General features: G+C 32.4%; 1 protein-coding gene across 2 annotated transcripts in view; it reads left to right on the forward strand.

The window, feature by feature from the left end:
- The first annotated feature begins 11,482 nt into the window (after positions 1-11,482).
- LOC126880111 (fatty acyl-CoA reductase wat-like) overlaps positions 11,483-17,122 on the forward strand; it is a 136,980-nt gene continuing 131,340 nt past the window's right edge. The window contains exon 1 of one of the 2 annotated variants that reach the window (XM_050643806.1): positions 11,483-11,730. The gene's annotated coding sequence lies outside the window, so the exon portion shown is untranslated. Of the gene's footprint in view, positions 11,731-17,017; positions 17,037-17,122 lie in introns of those variants that run through there. The other variant, XM_050643808.1, reaches the window with a different exon arrangement.

A 17,122-nucleotide genomic window follows, 5' to 3' on the forward strand; every position in this document is an offset into this window, starting at 1 on the left:
TTAAATCCAAATTGCGTGTCGCTTATGTCCTGCTCAAGTTTTTTATGTATTCTCCGGTGTGCATCTAAACATTCCGTATATGTATTTGGAACCTAGGAGATTTCTATTGATTCGTTGCAGCATGCAGTCATATTTTAACCAATAGGCGGCGAGGTCCCAAACGCATACGGAATGTTATTCGGTTCCAAATTCATATAAGGAATGGTAAATATTCGTACACTGAAAAAGATAAGTTTTTATTAGAGTCTGTTAAAAGGAGATTAATTTTAAAATACTTGTTACTGTAATATTAAATAAAAATAAAAGAATTATAGTATTTGGAATGTTATTTGGTGTGAAATTCATAAATACGGTATGTTAAAAATATTCGTAGAACAAAAAGACGATTTTTAAAAAAGCCAATTAAAATAAGACTGGTTTTTAATAGTATATTATGCAACGAGCATTTAATGATGGTCATTATGAAGCGAGTATAAGGGATACGAAACGAATAAGAGTTTCGTATAGAGTACGAGATTCATAATGATAATTAAATACAAGTTGTTTACACGATTCTTTCTATAATCATTCACAAAAAAATATATTCAAATTTATTAATTTTGTAACGCAAACAAATTAAGTAGTTTGTCAGTCTGACAGTTTGTTAACATATTGAGAACTGTCAAAGAGTATGTATTTGATTCGCCATTGGTTACTGCGCGTGTGCCACCTTTATCACAAATGTCATATCGCGATTATATTGGTTAAAAATCTGTATGCTAATGAAAATATGTTTCATAATGAAGTTCATTATGATACAGGTAGTGACATCATAATTGATATATTATACTATGAGAATAGAAAAATGATTGTTAATGTATTATTTCCACCTACCTCTACCGAAAGTATACTTTTCCGGACCTGATTGTAGGGAGCAAAGTTGTACTTTTCCTCCCTAGGGAGGAAAATATTTTTCCTCCCTAGGGAGGAAAAGTAAAAGTGACGTCATGGTATTTATTTCATGAAATATAACTTATTGACGCCCTGTACAATATCTATTTTCTATTACGTAAGTATCTATACATTTTAACGTTTATTTAAAAACACTCTGTATTTTGCAGAATGGTAAAAAACAGTAAATTGTTATTCTGATTTAACAATGTTTACATTAATAATTTGACTTATATTTGACAGTTGACAGTTATATTGTACCTACTTGCTAGTTTTAGTTCTAATAAATTTTGTTGGTTAGTTACATAAATAAATTAGGTAAAAATGATAAAATGACTTGTTATTTGAGGAAGGTGGAAAAACCATATGTATAACATGGGAGTAAAGTGCCTTTTCCTCCCTTGAATGATTACTGCCCTCCGCTACGCGTCGGGCAGTAAACTTCATTCTCGGGAGGAAAAGTAGCACTTTCCTCCCTTGTTATACAAATAGCTGTTAAAGATCCACAAGGAAAAAGGTTTTCCTGTAGTTGGCTGTATATCATATAATACAAAAAAACGAATAAAGTCCTTTTAAAAAGTCTATATTTAAAATCCCTAAAAAGGGCTACATCACAGAACTAGTTTTAGATTGATTGACCAATCATCATCAGTGCTTTAATAAAATGAATATAACCTGATACAAAGGCTTTTAAATTTTGACTACGTTTAAAAAAAGTTGTAGGTTATACTCACGTGACCTTACCATGCTAACCACCAAAATATAATATTACAAAATTTATTTACATATATTACATAATTAGAAATATTTTGGTGGTTAGCATGTAAGATCACGTGAGTATAACGTACAACTTTTTTAAACCGTAGTCAAAATTTTAAAACCTTTGCACCATTTTATAAGGTTATATTCATTTTACAAAAGCACTGATGATGATTGGTTAACCAATCGAAAACTAGTTCTGTGATGTAGCCCTTTTTAGAGATTTTAAATATAGACTTTTTATAAAGGACTTTATTCGTTTTTTTTTGTATTATATGGTATACAACCAACTACAGGAAAATCTTTTTCCTTGTGGATCTTTAACAATACATTAACAATAATTTTTCTATTCTCATACTATAATATATCAATTATGATGTCACTACCTGTATCATAATGAATTTCATTATGAAACATATTTTCATTAGGATACAGATTTTTAACCAATAGAATCGCGATATGACATTTGCGATAAAGGTGGCACACGCGCAATAACCAATGGCGAATCAAATACATACTCTTTGACAGTTCTCAATATGTTAACAAACTGTCAGACTGACAAACTACTTAATTTGTTTGCGTTACAAAATTATTAAATTTGAATATATTTTTTGTGAATGATTATAGAAAAAATCGTGTAAACAACTTGCATTTAATTATCATTATGAATCTCGTACTCTATACGAAACTCGCCGCTAGGCGGCTCGTTTCGTATCTCTTATACTCGCTTCATAATGACCATCATTAAATGCTCGTTGCATAATATACTATTAAAAACCAGTCTTATTTTAATTGGCTTTATTAAAAATCGTCTTTTTGTTCTACGAATATTTTTAACATACTGTATTTATGAATTTCGCACCAAATAACATTCCAAATACTATAATTGTTTTATTTTTATTTAATAATACAGTAACAAGTATTTTAAAATTAATCTCCTTTTAACAGACTCTAATAAAAACTTATCTTTTTCGGTGTACGAATATTTAACATTCCGTATATGAATTTGGAACCGAATAACATTCCGTATATGCGTTTGGGACCTCGCCGCCTATTGGTTAAAATATGACCGCGTGCTGCAACGAACCAATAGAAAAGTCCTAGGTTCCAAATACATATACGGAATGTTTAGATGCCTCCGGTGTATCATTTTTAAAAACATTTTGAGTGTATGACTCATTAAACTTATTATCCGGTGGTCTTGGCATTCTTTTGCATTTGGTTTTTTTTGGCAGTGTTATGAACGTTGACAGCAGCCAATCTCTGGGAATGATTCCTGTACTGTATATTGTATTAAATAAGTCGACCAATATTCCAATTTGCTGTTCTTCTATTAACCGTATTATGTCTACAGGTATTTGGTCAGGACCTGTTGCCTTGTTGTTTTTTGTTCGCTTTATCGCCTCTAATACCTCATCTTCTGTTATGTCTGGGCCGTTGTTGAACTTTTCCTGCTCTAGTACTATCTCAGTCCGTTCGTCTTTAAATAGCTCTTGAATATATTCCTGCCATCTTTTAAGCCTTTCACCGACGTCTATATGAAGGTCTTTTCTTATGAAGGTTTAAGTTATCATGTTTCTCTACCAACTGTTCAATCTCTGCGCATCTGTCACTATACCATCTTTCCTTTGCCTCTCTGATCTTTCTCCTTATTTCTGTGAGTATAATATTATACATATTTTTGTCTTTGGTTTTATAAGATCGCCTTGCTTCCATGAGATCTAGAATCTTCTCGGTCATCCATTCATTTTTATTCTTAATTAGTTTAGGTGTTAGTGTTGTCTCACATGTGCGGATAAGAGCATCTTTTAACATGTGCCATTTCCTGTTCGCATCTTCAGTAGGAATAATTTCTATTTTGGTGAGCTCTTCTTTAATTTTTAGTGTAACTTGCTCTTTTGTTGATGGATCTCTCAAACGAGATACTTGTATCGTCTCTACTTTAGTTTTAACCACAGGCTTCTTTAGATTAATTCTAAACCTTTCTACAACTGGGTTGTGATCTGATCTCACATCAGCTCCAGGGTATGATTTTGTAACGTTACGTTTTCCCAGTGTAGATTTTGGTCTAGTTCCCATTCATTTCACGCTTTTATCTTAACTGATTAGATCTTAGAGTCCCTATCGGCGTGTTTTTCTTAGAAACACATATGTGCTATCGATAGAGTCGACCGTTAGACTTTAATAGCTTTCTGGTGAATGATATGGGCCTTGCATCCCATAAGTCATCTTAAGTATTAGGTTCGCTAAGCCCTTTTACGAGTGGTAAGGAAATCTGTTCTTGAATATCTCTCACAGTTTCCCATAATTTTCATTGGTTAAAACCCCACCACAAACAAAGGACGCCAAAGGTTCATAAAAACCACAAATTCTCAAAATTCTGCATCATTTGTGAGTTGAGTTAATATAGTCATTATGTGAGATCAAGTTTGTTCGTGTATTGTGGGCCCCGCCGATTAGGCAGGTAAGAGTATTAATGATTGTTTATTGGTATGTACAATAATTGTACAATTTCGTTTTCTATTTTTTTAAAGGGTCCACCTTTCACCTTCCACCTTCCACCTATGCATTATGTTGTCCAGCTGCTATTTTATGAACACTGTTAAATACTATTATTCTTTCGACTGTGTCGTAAAGTTGAAGTTCTTCATGGCCATCTTCCACACCTTGAGAGCCTGCCGGCTTACAAAGGGCCATCCTACCCTCTAACAGATATTTTAAGTAAGTCACTCATCTTTTACTTATTGAAGAAATTAGTAGAGACGCCTTTGTTATGTCCAGGGCAAGGACAATTTTGTGTTCTTTCGTGAAATAAGTTCAATGACCAAAAGTTTTCGCCCAGTTTGTGATAGTGACATTCTGAAAAGTAGGTCATACTTTTAGTATGAAGTTGATGATTATCTTTTTATTTTTAAATGGGTGATCATTTAAACTATAAACATTTACATTATGTAGATATTTTTCTGAGTATTATTAGAGTGTTATTAAGTATTGTTAGATTTATATATAATATATAAACAAAGAGCTCTTTCTTTTTTGTTGTAAGTGAACGGTAAGAATAAGTTTTAGTTAGAGTATCGATTTTTTATTTTTTTGAGTAACTTCAGTTTATTTTTTTTTTTGAGTTAATAAGAGTTATATTCGTTCACTTACATTATAGGTACATCTCGTATTTTGTTAGTTTTGCGGTGTTGGTGAATACACCAACGTATATGCAATTTGTTAACCATTTTTAAATAATTATTGAGTAATTTTTGTTTTTGTGGTTGACGTTTTTACGTTTTATTTGCATATATTATGTGAGCATTATGAGATTTCATTGAGTATTTTAATAAATGTTTTGTTAAAGTGTACGATGTCGTTTTTTATTTAATTTTTTTACAGCTCAAGATTAGTACATTGATGTCTTGTCGTAGCATTCTTGCTAATTTGTTATTGTTGCGTTATGTTTCGTTAATTATTGTTCCTTTGAGTATTTTTTGGTCAAAATACCTGGCGCCCTATATTTTCGTTTGAGTATTAAGTATTTCCGTTTTCTTAGAGCCCATGAGTCAAATCATCAGTTAATATTATCTATTTATCTTTTGTTTATCGTCGTTTCATTAGCTCTATTCGCATACCATTATTTATTCATTTACCATCTATCATTGTAACAGAAGCCCAACCCAAAGAACCATGCCCACATCTCTTCCGACTGAGCAACGTGGCCTTTGTTTCGTCAATGTAAACGATTGGACCTTTCCATCTTCGGTCATTCCTTATTCCATCCAAGGATAATATCGTCCTGATCCTTCTGGTTCAGCCTTCATGACCTCGTGTCCATCTGATCGTTATAATTTTACTGATTTTATGGAATTTTGGTAATCGTTTGCGGATGAGAAGGTAGTCAATTTGGTTTCTGATGACGTTATGTTGGTTGTCTGCTGGTGATTTCCATGTATAGAGTCGCCTGGTCGGCAGATCATAATAAGTATTCGTGACAATAAAATCGGTCTCTTGGCAGAATTGAGCCAATCTTTCTCCTCTCTCGTTACGAGTGCCCAGTCCAAAGTTTCCAATAAAATCACCTTGACTTCCTCTACCGATTTTTGCATTTAGATCTCCCATTACTATTGTAACGTCTCTAGACTTGGTTACTTCTAAAGCTTGTTGTAATTCGTTATAAAACTGGTCGAGTTCTTCATCCGATTTATCTGCTGTGGGAGCATATACTTGAATTATATTGACTCTAGACTGGGATGTTTTGAGTGTTACCATCATAACTCTATCCGAGTGGTTTTATCAACTAATATCGCTACTCCGTTCCAGTGATTTGGGTCATTGTCATTACCAGAGTAGTATATCTTTGTTTGGCCTACTAATATGTCACCTGAATTGGGCCATCTGGTCTCACTTAGTCCAAATATTTTTATGTTAAGTCTTTCCATTTCCTGAATGACATTATGGACTTTACCTGCTTGGTATATTGACTTAACATTCCACGTGCCAATCTTCATGCACTTTTTGTCGATTTTAGTCTTCTTTTTGGACGATGTGTTACTGATGGGTATTTCACAGGGAATTCGTTTGATATCGACCTGAGAGGCCCTGTGGTCTATCTGTGATTTGCCTCCCCTGCCGGATCTTGGTCTCCGATATCCATGATCAGTAACAGAGTTACTTTTTTGTACAGCCATGGCAATTGTACTAGGGATATCCGTATATGATCTTTAATGTAGTGGTTTCCCCTTGCCTTCTACATCCTTATGCCGTTGACCGTTTTTTTTTTGTTCATCCGCCTTCGAGGCCGATTTCTAAACCCCAGGACAAAAGAGTGCCCTACCACTTATTAACTCATCCGCCCGAAGCCGTTGGTCGGTAAGTGGGAGATTGCTTATACAGGCAATCACTCGGTGAAATTATCGCCATATCTGGCTACCCTCACTTAATTTAGCCTGCAGAACAATGCAGTTGCCCGGGGTGTGGCACGTGGAGCCATAAGTGAGTTAGTTGTCTTATGAGGACCAGTTATCAAGAACCATCTCCCGTCTATGACGCTTGATGTGGTCGTTCCGATAAAAGGTGCTACCTCTATAACACAACCCCTACACCCCTACAGACAGACAGATATGAATAATTTAACGTTTTCGCATTTTTCAAAACGGTTGAAAACAGTAGGTACGTTAGAAGATAATAATCTTACTGTTAATTTTGCAAAAGCTAAAACAAGGGAATAATATTTTTAAACTATTTACATCGCATTTGACTAAATTTTATAGGGTTAACGAAATATGAAAAAGATGGCCACATAATGAGAAACGAAAAGTACTGCCTCCCGCAACTGATAATCGAGGGTAAGTATGAAGAAAACGTGGTCTGGGTAGGCGCCAGATTGAGTGGCTTAGAAACATCAGAGACTGGACCGGCCTTGATTCAACCTCTTTGTTTAGAGCCGCATTGGACAGAGACACATTTGCCAGTGTAGTCACTAACCTCCACTAAAGGAGGCAGCACCACAAGAAGAACGAAAGATGAAACAAATAAATAAACAGGGCCGTGCGGTGCTATGATGCGGTGAGGCACTCGCATCAGGCGGCATCATAAAGGGGGCGGCATAATCAGTAAAATCAAAATTCATAAAAATAATCATAGGAATAAGATAGGATGTGCAAAATAGAACACTTGAAAAATATCGGAGGGCGTTTTACGTGCCCTGCGCATGCCACTCTTTAAACTTACATAGTTTTAAAAGTGAAGAAAGCGTCTTCTTCTATAGAAACAACAACCCTTTTTGTATTACACAAGAACTGTACACTTTTTTTCTAATTATACAAAACGTTGGGAAGTTCCGAAAAAACATGTTTCACAACTCTAAAACCGTTGAGTGATACTAGATGGTCAAGTCAAATAGATGCATTGAAACATTTAAGGCTTTAAGATTTCAAGTTTGTGAAATATAAATGATACCTCATTCGAAATACTTAATAGAAGAAGTCAACAAAGATTCAGAGATCAGAAACTAAAGTTAAAGCACTAGGATTAGCAAAAAAAAAGTAAAAATTATAAATTTATATGCGGTGTAGTTCTTTGGCATGATATTTTATTTCATATAAATTCAGTCTCGAAGATGTTGCAACAAGTAACTATAAATTTGTCAGATTGTGTAAAAATGTCAGAAACTATAGAAAAAAAATGAAAGGTCGCAGACAATCTGGCTATGACTTAACGAAAATTACTGCTAATGAAATTGAAGAAAATCTTGATATAAATTCGAGTTTTCAGCAGAAAATAAAATTCGAACCAGGAGAAAAAAGCGTCAGAGGAAGATTTAACAGAGGAAGATAAATCATGAAAGGGTCGCCTATGCGAGTACATTATACTATTGGATATAAATTAAGTCAATACTCGCAATCTTTGAGTTTGTATTAATTTAATTGATGTTGAAAAATGTGGAGCAACCGATTTCAAGGCTTACATTTTCGTTGTCTCATCATCAGGCCCAGTCCATAAATCACAAACTATTTTACAATTTTATAGACAAAGCTTACATAGAGTCAAAAAAATATCAATAACACATACAATTTTCTTAAATTAGATAAATCGTCAATATTAAAAAACAAGTTAATAAATTAAAACAAAATTAAATTTTGTTTTAATAAAATATTATTATTATTACGCAACTCATAAATATTGGCAATAATATCATTTTAAAGTCTTCTACTTTAAAATGTATCATATGTATCTGAATTTCCAATATAAATGAGTCAAATTAAATAAATTATTAGAAGAATTTTTTTACTAAGCAACAACATTTTTGTTTATGTTATTAGTATTTTGTATTTTGACAACGGCACCCGATTTGGGCGTCGAAACGTTAATAAAAATCATTTTTTAATAATATTGTGGCTTATTTCCCATTAAATAGTTAAAATTAAAATAAAAAACAAAACCAATATATGTATTACGAAATTAATATAAATTGCAAATTAAACATACAACATAATAAAATACAAACATAGGAACTAATACGTTGTATCACTAAGAATTTTATTAACACTCCCTGTCTCGATAGCTAGTGGTGAAAGAAGTCTTTCAAAATTAAAAATTATTTACGAAGCTCCATAAGACAAACAAAACTAAAAAAATTAGCACTCATTTCAAGAGTCCTCACTAGCTGCTACTTTAGACTACACCACTTGCCTGCAAAAGTAAAACAGTATATGTGAAAAAAGTGAGTTTTGAGATAAATGACTTTTTGTTCTTTTGTTGTGCCGTTTTGTCATTTATAAAGTTAGACAAGTGAAATTTGGAATATATCTTTGGAATATGTTATTATAATAATTATTATAACAGCAAATATGTATACTTTTTTCAAATGTGCTTGTAAAATGACATACTGTTTTACCATTTTCCAAAGTATACCCAAAGAGTATATAAAAGACTTTATACGTAGGTATATAAATATACGTCGGGGGAGATAAAAATTCCCATTGGTCATACTATGGTAAAAGAGTATATGAAATGTTTATACTATTTTACCATTGGAATTGGGACACCGTTTTTATGAAATATGTTACCGTATAACAGCATATACCACATATATCCTGTTTTACCAGTAGAGTTTCAAAAAATAGATATAACATAATACCAGGGATAAGCAAGCAGTGTATGATGATGTATACTATTCTGCCTTTGTAGAGTTTGTCGAATATACTGTTTTACCATAGCAGAGACGCAAGTACACGTATTCATATACTGTTTTACCAGTGTCACATTTTGAAAACTAAATGAGATAGAAATAAACTAAAAATTGCATAAGAAAGAGCGGAAAAAATTACCTAGTTTCGGCGGCAAATTCAAAAATCGATTTTTTCACATATTTATACTACTTACTGTTTTACCTTGGCAGGCAAGACCAATCTGACGAATTTACCAAAATTATAGTCAGAAGGATAACATTGAAATTTTTGTAAATATTATTTAATGTTAATACATATTTCATTTAATTTAAAATATGTATTGTTTTTAAAATAAAAGTTTTAGTTCATTTTGTGCAGTTGCATTTAATAAAAATAAAAGTCAAGTTTCAATAATATTTAAGGGGCGGCATTTCGAAGACTTGCATCATATTGAAAAGATGTACCGCACGGCTCTGTAAATAAAAACACAACTAAATAAAGAAACCGAAGGTATCTAGCCTATGTCAGTTTTGAAGGTGGACGTGGACTCCTTATACCCTAGCGCCGCAATGACATATTTTGAAATTACTTGTGATGCGCCTATGTTTTCTGAAATATTCACATTTTTATTTGAAATTTTCAAAATTTATTAAAACTTTTGTAAATTATTCCTAAACTTTGTTGATGTGCGTACATCTACTAAATTTGATGCTATTGAATGGTAATACTACTATCAAATTAATGAATACTAATAGTCCAATCAACAGCCATTTTCTCGTGGAATTTTGAGAACAAAGATCTATTTTCTTGAAAATTTGGATTTAGGTGGTAATTATAACCTTTGTCAAAATCTACCCTATGCCGAACTGCGCTTTTGCCCTGGGGGTGAAAACAATACCATCTGGGGGATGAAAATTTTTTAATCAAAATAACTACGGAAATCGATAGAGTGACTAATTCTGAGTAAATTTTGTTCTATAAATTTTTTTTGCAAAATTGATAATTTCCAAGTTATTTGCGATTAAAACTATGGCATTTTTCAATAAAAAAAACTCACGTTTTTTAACCGTTTTTCATGAATAACTTAAAAAAATTTAATTATATAGAAAAAATCATTAAGAAGAAAATTGTGGCTAATAAAAAAACAAAGAGATTCGCGTCGGAAGTACCTAGGTAAACCCAATAACAACTGAGTTGCTCTTTAAAGGATGGTTATTTTCGAAGAACATCGAATTAAACCCTCATCTTTACAATCCTAATAGAAATGAATACCTTTCCACTTGAAATTAACTTTATTTAGGCATAATTAATACGATCCATGTGATTTGACCGGTTTGGAATGCTTAGTTTAGATTAAATCGAAAATGCAGAGAGCGACTTTATTTTCATCAGTTAGTTCTTATGCAAAAAACTTTTGTCAGAGCTTCTTTGAAAGATATTTTAATGAACTTTAAAAGATGTCTCTTAAGTTTTCCCACAAAATTGCACGACATTCGAGTTATTTGAGATTGAAGGTTCTCTATTTCGAGGTTCTTCCAAAAGAAAACCTTCCTTTATAGAGCAATAACTCAGTCGTTATTGGGTTTACCCAGGTTTCTCCGACGCGAATCTCTTTGTTTTTTATTAGTCACAAATTTGTTCTTAATGATTTTTTCTATAAAATTAAATTTTTAAGTTATTCATAAAAACGGTTATAAAAAGGGAGTTTTTCAATGAAAACTATAGTTTCAATAGCAAATAACTTGGAAAGTGTCAATTTTGCAAAAAAATTTTGGTCACTCTATCGATTTTCATAGTTATTTTCATTAAAAAAATGTCATCCCCTGGGTGGGGTTGTTTCACCCCCAGGGCAAAAGCGCAGTTCGGCATAGGGTAGATTTTGGAAGAAGAGAGGCAACAGAGCTTAAATCCAAATTTTCATTAAAATCGGTGTTGATTCTCAAAATTCCACGGTTTTACAGTTTTTTACCGCTGATAAGTGGTCATCTAAACATTACATAAAATGTAATTCAGTGTTCAATAAAAGTTCATAAACAATTTATTTACTAAAACTACAGGGACTAATAAATTAAACAATTGATAAGTTTATATAAAACCTGCACGTACCTATCTGTAGAAGTAGAAATCCAAAATGAAACATTGTCAAGGTTAGGAATGAATATTAATATCTAACAGTTGGTTGCATAGAACACATTGCTCCGAGCGGTAACAGCAATATTTTAAATAAGCTCGAAGATTAGATTAAAATTAACATATTGTGGAAAAAGTGATGGTCAGTGATGATAAAAGTATGTAGTGAGTAGTTAAAAAAACAGTGGCCACTATATTGACCTGTGGTATTGATTATTTAGGTTATTTAAGTGATAAATTTAGGGAAATAGAGGTAAGTTTGAAATTTGCCGCTAGTTTATTGTATCTCTCAGTACATGATATTCTTCGTTTCTAAGCTTATAATCGGGATGCCTGACTGGTCAATGCAGCGGATCTGCCTTCTCGTTTATGATTCTTCTTCTTGCTGCTTTATTGATCAACCTGTTTTACGTCTGCTTTTAACTTCAACTGTTGTACTCCTTCCGATAGGTGATCTCTCTATTGCTATTCTTACTGATCTGTATATTTTTCTTCTATTTGTCCACAGGTTTATTTTGTTTATCCCATATCACGCTCTTATTTCCTCACTTATTACCCCATCTCTTAGAGTATTGTTTGTTTATTGTTAAAGACTTTCTACTTTCTCCAATCTTAGTGTTTTGACCTTATCTACCCCTGTTTTCGCTGAGTAACACTTCTTCGTTTCTAAGCTAATAACCAGGATGCCTGACTGGCCAACGCAATGGATCTACCTTTTCATTCATTGTTCTTCTTCTTGCTGCTGTATTGACAGGCTCATGCCTGTTTTACTATTTAATATTAAATATTTAATATTTTACTATTTAATAATTTTATTATTGTATAGCTATTACTATTTAATAGTAATTATAGACACCTACTTAATTACTCATCAATAAGAAGTGAAATCTAAAAAAATGGACAGATAACGAGGTAACAAAAAATTACTTTTACAAACTTTGGCAAAGAGAAGGAACTTATTTTATTACAAAAGATAGAAAGCTACGAAAGATAGAAATATAATAAATAAATGTGAAGAATAAAGGAAAGGTTGGTACAATATTTTATTTTTTAAAAATCATTTAAATTATCTAAATAATTGAGTATCATGTACAGGCAAGCTAATGTTCATTTGCATTGCATATTTATTTGCAGAAGAGAAGGAAAAAAAGGATAGAAAGGGAAGAGGCAGAATATAAAAAATAAAATTATTGGATTTAAAAATAAAACTACCTAATAAACCTGGATCCCGCGCACCAAAAAAAGTTTATTAAAAGCAAGCTGAAAATTTGTTAATAGCTTAACGGTGTCTAGGGGATAAACTTTGATGTATGGGAACACTGGAACTTTTAAATGTGGAACAGTTTAAAAATTTGAAAAGTCAGATTACGAAAACGTCCCATGTATTTTGTCGGCAGGGGCGTCATTTGGGCGTCCAAGGGGGGCATTTGCCCCCCCCTGGCCCTGAAAATGACTGAAATTTACAGAAAATACATCAATATTCATCATAACATCATATATAATGTATTGTATATATAGTGCTTGCCCCCTCCCAAACAAAATTTCAAATGACGCTCCTGTTTGTCGGACAGAACATCCAATTGATTTGTTACCCTTTCATTAAACTCTCATGCAAAAATCAGACTGCTATTACTAACCAACAGGATTCCTGTCATTTGACATGTTCTTCGTGTTCCACTCATTAAAATGCTCAGTTGGTGATAAACACCAGTCTGATTTTTGCATGAGAGTTTAATGAAATGGTAACAAATCAATTGGATGTTCTCTCCGACAAATTACGTGGAAGGTAGTTTTACGTTCCAAATTTTTAACCTGTTCCACAATTAAAACTTCCCCCAATCCAGTGTTTCCATACATCAAAGTTTGTCCGACTAGACACCGTTAAGCTATTAACAAATTTTCAGCTTGTTATTAACCAACTTTTTTTTGGTACGTGGGATCCAGGTCTATAAAAAATGGGATAAACTACAATAAATAAAAAGTTCAATAGATTCATTTTGCTTTTATTAATAAATATATTTACAATCTACCAAAGTGTTCATTTATAGGGCTTTTCATTCACAGTCATTTGTTTCGAGCTTCTGTCATGTGTCACTAAATATTAATATATCTACGTCATACGTTATTGATATATCCAATGATACAAACCAAAGACGTACGACGTAGATATATTAATATTATGTGACACATGACAGAAGCTCGAAACAAATGACAATCGATGAAAAGCCCTATTAACACAGTTATATTGTTTTCTGAAATATTTTCATTATTTTTTATCTGTTGTAATTAATCATCGTTTGCTTTATCTTTAGTTTTATTCACAGGAAAATTGTCATCCATATCAATGGCAATATGAAGCACTCTACTTGTAACAATCATAGTCATGTTTTCTAATTGTAGTCTCATTCCTAAGCGGAGTATAAGAAATCTTCGTTTCCACAACCCATATTGCTAATCTACTGCATTCCTTGTTCGTCACTGTCACCAACCAATATGTAATGGCCAAAGATACCACTTTCAAAATTCAGGGGCTAAGGCTACGGCTCCACGGGCGAGAAATTGACGCTAGCAGTAGCAGTAAAATGAACTTAAGGTTCCGCGGAACGGAATGGGAATAGCCGAACTGTACCGACTATACAGGACTTGTGCGTAGTCGGTTCAGTTCGGCTACTCCCATTCCGTTCCGCGGAACCTTAAGTTCATTTTACTGCTACTGCTAGCGTCAATTTCTCGCCCGTGGAGCCGTAGCCTTAGGGTCACCAAAACATAACTACATTAAACTTATTTAAGATTCACATGAACTTATGTCTTTTTTTTTAACTATTTATAATGGGAAATAAGCCACAATATTATTAAAAAATGATTTTTATTAACGTTTCGACGTTATACTTTAATACGTTAGTTTTCTACTTTAAAATATATCATATGTATCTCAATTGCCAATATAAATGAGTCAAATTAAATAAATTATTAGAAGAATTTTTTTACTAAGCAACAACATTTTTGTTTATGTTAGTAGTATTTTGTATTTTGACAACGGCACCCGATTCGGGCGTCGAAACGTTAATAAAAATCATTTTTTAATAATATTGTGGCTTATTTCCCATTATAAATAGTTAAAATTGTAAAAATGCCACAAGAAAATAGCTTCATGAACTTATGTCCACTTGCTTTAGTTCTGATTTGCACATGCATACCTAGGTACATAATATAACGTTCATTTACTGTAACCGTAATATTTCTGTAGACGAAAATAAAACAAAATCTACGTTTGTGTGATTCTAAGCCCCTGAATTATGCTTCAGCCTACTATTATTAAAATTGTCTTATTTGATGGCCACAGTACAACAATATCTCTAATTTTAAATTTTGCATCACTGACTGGACATTCAGTGCAAAAAATTATTTTCTGGACCTGAAAATTTCTACATCCTGGACACCTGCACAATCTATTTTAATTAAAGTATAACTCATTGCACTCATGATTCTAGGGAATACAGCAATCTTGTAAAAATCTTCAACAGCTTTCCATCTCTTGATGATTCTTGCAATTGTAAAGGATACTATTTTTATAATTCTACTTGCTGAACCTCTGGACACTGCCGTAAAATCAGCTACATTTAATAGGGCTTTTCATTCACAGTCATTTGTTTCGAGCTTCTGTCATGTGTCACATAATATTAATATATCTACGTCATACGTTATTGATATAACCAATGATACAAATTAAAGACGTATAACGTAGATATATTAATATTATGTGACACATGACAGAACCTCGAAACAAATGACAATCGATGAAAAGCCCTATTGCATACATCCTGATGCATAAAATCCAACAGAATTACTTTTTACAATATTCTGCATGGTAGAGCAGCTGCTTCTTCTTTGCTCAACAAAATTAATATACATGTTCCATCTAGACCTATCAGATCTATAAATAGTTTCCATTACCCTATACATCACACTAACTATGGATTTAATAACTTCATTTTTTTCAAGAACTGCTAGACTAGCCAATCAATATGACAACATAGATTTCTTTGCAACCTTTGATTCATTCTTGCGTCAGGTTTTGTGTACTCTTGGCTTGAGTAATAGATATAGATAACTTTTGTATTGCATTGTATAATAATACAGATTAACTTTTTTTATTGTAACTGTAGATTTAGTCAGTGTTATGAATTATAGTTTAACATTAATTATTGTAATTGGGCTTGCCCGTTGATAAATAAAATAAATAAAATAGAATTTGTTGCATGGGAGTAATGCATCCACCTCTAAAATAAATAAACAGCATTGTTTTTACTTAATTTCAACAAATTTTTAGTCACTTACCTAATAGTAGCAAAGTTATTTGGTTTTCTGTTTAAAAAGGCACACAAAAATGTTTGTTTTCAACCTAAATCTTTGATAAAAATCTAGATCATCATATTATTATTGTTCAAAACAGTTTGTTCTTACTCTGTTCTGGTTAATTTTTGGTCTTCTGAATACAATAAATTTCTTGAACTAGACGTTTCAAAATTATACATAATTGTGCTTTTAAAGTACAATTAATTAATCCTAGTAATAATATAATAATTATTATTGACTGGTATGTTAACCTTAAAAGTTAAATACAAAAACAACTGTGTTTTCAACTCAACAAAATAGGTTATGTACCCTTTAAAGGAGGCTTTAGCAACTTAAATATCCGAAACCTGCACTTTAAAGTTAAAGAGGGCTTTTGATAAAAAGGGCCCTTTAACTTGATTATGAAATGAAAATCTCAAGTTAAAGGCAACTTTAAATTTAAAGCCTCCTTTAACTTCATTATGAAATCGGCCGTTAGAGCATGTAATCCTACTTCATGCAGTCTATCTCTAATGGTTTGGCGACTTACAAACACTTGATGGGTCTCTTGCACCTCATTTGTAATTGTGATGTAGTTACAGTGCGATCTCTAAGAGCCTTCAAAATAATATAACGGTCTTCAATATGGTTGGCTATCCTTGTACGGCATGTATGATGTTCAGCAACATCTCCAGTATCTTGAAACCTTAACCACAAACGATTAATGCCACTTATGTTCGTATGAAGGACCTCAGAAATGCTAGCTTAAAGCATCCCAATAGCAGGCCACTGCGTTTCGCGATTTAAATGATGTCATCCAAAACTAAATAAAAATCCACATGGACATCAATATAGACTACCAATAAAGAAATATTACTCTTTATCTTATAGACAAAAAATATTGAAATATTTATATTGAAGTTTTGTTAAATTTTTTATAGCCATTCTTATCAGCATTACCGTCCAAGTTCGTAAAATAATCGACAAAACAACAAAAAAGATTAAAAACATAAATTTATTTTTGTATTTGCAGCTAACATTTATTTAAAGCTATTAATATAGGTTTCCCCTAGGTTATTTTGATGTGTGTATGTGGAAGTGATGGTCAGTTAGATAAGAAAGTATATACCTAGTGAGAAGTTAAAGAAACCGTGGAAACTACTATTGAACCGTGGTGTTGAATATTTTAAAAGTTTATGAAGTGATAAATTTACGAAAATAGAGGTAGGTTTGAAATTTTCCTCTAATATATTGCATCTCTCTAATACCCAACACTTCTTCGTTTCTATGATCATAAAGGGGATGCCTAA

Source organism: Diabrotica virgifera, chromosome 2, assembly GCF_917563875.1.
Source record: "Diabrotica virgifera virgifera chromosome 2, PGI_DIABVI_V3a".
Classification (NCBI taxonomy): domain Eukaryota; kingdom Metazoa; phylum Arthropoda; class Insecta; order Coleoptera; family Chrysomelidae; genus Diabrotica; species Diabrotica virgifera.